Source organism: Mandrillus leucophaeus, unplaced genomic scaffold (assembly GCF_000951045.1).
Source record: "Mandrillus leucophaeus isolate KB7577 unplaced genomic scaffold, Mleu.le_1.0 Scaffold13, whole genome shotgun sequence".
Lineage (NCBI taxonomy): Eukaryota > Metazoa > Chordata > Mammalia > Primates > Cercopithecidae > Mandrillus > Mandrillus leucophaeus.
In genome coordinates, this window is record NW_012101254.1 from 7,240,135 (window position 1) to 7,244,081 (window position 3,947).

General features: G+C 43.8%; 1 pseudogene across 1 annotated transcript in view; it reads right to left on the minus strand.

Annotated features, from left to right (window-relative positions):
• LOC105534071 overlaps nt 1-3,947 on the minus strand; it is a 36,500-nt pseudogene continuing 32,553 nt past the window's right edge. Inside the window, exon 3 of the transcript XR_001005205.1 lies at nt 1-1,265. The product of XR_001005205.1 is annotated as a 39S ribosomal protein L45, mitochondrial pseudogene (transcript). The remainder of the gene's footprint in view (nt 1,266-3,947) is intronic.

Here is a 3,947-nt window from a genome sequence, read left to right on the forward strand (position 1 = left end):
TTTTATTTCAAACTCTGATCCCTGCCCTGTGATTACAAAGAGGATGCTGCTGGTTCTCTCTCACAGACCCTGCTGTGGAAAAAACTGGTATCCAATGTTCTCTGAAACATACTGTCTTTCATCTAGACTCAGAAGCTTGACATAAAATTTAAAAAAGAAGAGTGTACATGGCCATGTTATACCTGCCACCTGCTAGGGCCCAGCCATCAGCCATGGTTGCTGAGGATGAGACTACTGAAAAGACCTGAGCAGGATGAGAGAGAACAAAGGTAGTTCTTTCTGTAGCATGATGGGAATGGGAGACTTCAAAGCTTCCAGCAGCCTCATCACCCAGGCTTCACCCCAGAAGTCATTTTTGTCATCAGGCTAGCTGAGGCTTCTGGGCCTCTCCTTGTGCCTCTTCATATTCTTCTGGTTTCAGCTGAGGGCCAGGGATCATCACCGTCTTAAGGATGGGCTGCTTAGGGGGTGCCCATGGGGGAACGATCTTGCTATGCATTCTCCAACTTCCATATGGGTTTGTCAACTGCTTTTCGAATACAACATACTCCAGGACATCCTTGGGTACATCTTCCTGTCCATACATCACTGGCCAAACCGGTCATAGATGGCCAGAGTCTGCCTGGTGTGCATGCGTACGGTGATCTGGCCGTACACATTGCCCTGGTTCTTCATACTTGAACAGCGAACTTGAACAACATGGGAGGGCTCTAAAGATTCCACGAAGCTCCAGCGGACGGTCTTATATTTGATGTCCCAGGTCATGTCTGGAAAACAGTGTTCAGTTACCAAGGTATGAAGTCAGTCATGGTCTGAGTTGTTGAGACAAAGGTGAGCTTCAATAAATATATCCTTAGCTTTTTCAGGGAAGTCCTTTATTTTAAAATTGGCATCATAGTCTTTTATCCTCTGGATTGACATTTGCGATGCCATAGTCTTCTTCATTCCTTCAGTTCTGTGTATCAGTCCCTCCTTTGAAAGAGATGATATGCGTGCATCACCCTCAGGAGGAACATAGGCATCAAATATACCAGCTGTACAGGCCAGATGTATGGAACGGTCCGATTTTTCTGGAGGAATAACCAATCCTGCTTTCCAGGCATGTTCCATAAACTCTTTTTCTGTTTTAAATTTAGGTTGATAAACAGGAGGTGTGAAATGTTTTTTAGTTCTTACTGGAACTATAGCTGAGGACTGAGTCACCAGAACTGGCCTTGAGGTATGGGGGCTGCCATCTTGTTCCCGCAAAGGCCGCTGGGAAGTGGCTGCTTTTTAAACCAATAACCAGTTGTAAATGGAAAAGAAAAACTGGACTTACTCAATTTGTTTCAGGGTCAATTTAAGATGCAAAATTATCTGGCTTTTTAGTTTCCAGTTGATCGATTGCCTATCGAGGGCACCTGTAATTTCTTAAATTTTTAATCAAACTTTATTGTTGAAAGTGTTCATTCACCAGCCGGGCGCAGTAGTTCACTCCTGTAATTCCAGCACTTTGGGAGGCCAAAGTGGGTGGATCACGAGGTCAGGCATTCAAAACCAGCCTGGCCAACATAGTGAAACCCCGTCTCTACTAAAAATACAAAAAATTAGCTGGGCATGGTGGCCGGCACGTGTAATCCCAGCTACTCTGGAGGCTGAGGCAGGAGAATCGCTTGAACCTGGGAGGCAGAGGTTGCGGTGAGCCGAGATCGCACCACTGCACTCCAGCCCGGGCGTCAGTGCGAGACTCCGTCTCAAAAATATATATATATATTCATTCACCATGTATTTACTGAGCACCTACCATGTGCCAGACCCTTTTCTAGGTGCTGGAGATCTAGCAGAGCGCAGAAGTGACAAAAATCCCTGCCCTGTGGAGCTTACAGTCTAGTGTCATTTTTAAAAATTTGTGTTTTGAAGAGTTTCTTTTTTTCTGTAATTTATTTCTCAAGATTGCATTTTTTAGAAATCTTCAAGATACAATTTCAGAATTAATACTCATTGCTACTATATACTGAAGATCATGTAGGTTGTTAAATGCTTTTATTTATTTTTTTGAGAGCTCAACCATTATCATTATGCCAACCTCAGTTTTTCAGGTTGGCCTAAAGGAAATAGTTCCGGCCGGGCGCAGTGGCTCACGCTTATAATCCCAGCACTTTGGAAGGCCAAGGTGGGGGCAGGGATCACTCGAGGTCAGGAGTTCAAGACCGGGCTGACCAACGTGGCGAAACCCCCGTCTCTACTAAAAATACAAAAATTTGCCGGAGGTGGTGGTGAACACCTGTAGTCCCAGCTACTAAGGAGGCTGAGGCAAGAGAAGCACTTGAACCCAGGAGGCGGAGCTTGCAGTGAGCTGAGATCATGCCACTGCACACCAGCCTGGGTAACAGAGTGAGACTCCGTCTCAAAATAAAATAATAAAATTAAATTAAAGGAAATAGTTTCAACCATTTAGTTAGGGATTTCTTTATATACAAGTTTGTATATTCATAATGAAATATATCAACATATTCTTCTAAAGCAGTTGAAAGTTGGGTTCATTTTAAGGGAAAATATCTAAAATCTAAGTTTGTTGTTTTAGTTATATAAATAAATATGTACCATAATATCACCTCGTTAAAATTCTGGTCAGTTGACTGTTCTAAATGCTATGACTTGAAGAAAATGTCTCCTTGCATCCAAAACCAATTCGTTGGTAATTATAAAATCAGCAGCTGTAACGCATGAACGCATTTATATTAGAAAGAGAATGTAAAAATCTGCTATGATTAAGAGAAATTAAGATGAGAGGGTCTTGTGTCCTCAGATGTCAGGATGTAAACATTCTGCTAGTTTTGGAGTATGAGAGAAAGTAAGTTAATTGAATAAATACTGAAGAAAGAAAGGATCTTTGTGGTTCAAAAGGAAAATAACGCCAAGTACGGTGGCTCACGCCTGTAATCCTAGCACTTTAGGAGGCTGAGGTGGGTGGATCACCTGAGGTCAGGAGTTCGAGACCAGCCTGGCCAACATGGTAAAATCCCATCTCTACTAAAAATACAAAAATTAGCTGGGAGTGGTGGTACATGCCTGTAATCCCAGCTACTGGGGAGGCTAAGGCAGGAGAATTGCTTAAACCTGGGAGGCAGAGGTTGCAGTGAGCCGAGATCACACCATGCACTCCAGCCTGGGCGACAAGAGTGAAACTCTGTCTCATTAAAAAAAAAAAGAAAAGAAAATAGGACAAACTGTCTTCCTTCTGACTAGCAGGGAGCAAACAGAAAAGCCCCAAGTCAGTGGTTGCTAACTGTTTTTTTAGTGACTGAACCCTGTATTTCTAGTAAACTCCAACATGGGATCCCTATATATTAAAGAGCTAAAAGCAACATTTTATTAGGACAAATCTGTAAGTTCACATTGGTAACTTCACCCCTTCTAGAAGAAGCGAATAGGCAGTTGTGCCTCCTGAGGAAGATGGCAGGGTTTAGATCTGAAGATAGTAATCTCTCCTGCTCACAGATGCTGCTGGAGGAGAGCACCTTGCCCAAGAAAATGAATCGTATTCAAGGACACTGGGTTAAGAGCTTTTGCTGGGCCTTGTGCTGCAGGCAGTGTTAGGCAGAGGCTGTGTTTGATGCTGCTTCCTGATGAAATGTTAGCTCTGAGGGAAGGTACTCCGGCATTGTGCGGTGAGGCAGAGAGCTAAGCTGCTCTTCCAAAGAAATGAACAAGACTCCTGGAGGCTGGGGACTGCCTAAAGGAAGAGAAAGATATGATTAGATGGAGTAGAAGACTGGGGTCTTGAGAAGGGTAGTTAGAAAGACGCTAGATGGTAGAAATTATGAGATATTAAATCACCTTGGACAGTCAAAGAGGGCCGGGCGTGGTGGCTCACACTTGAAATCCCAGCACTTCGGGAGGCCGAGGCAGGCGGATCATGAGAGGTCAGGAGATTGAGACCATCCTGGCCAACATGGTGAAACCCC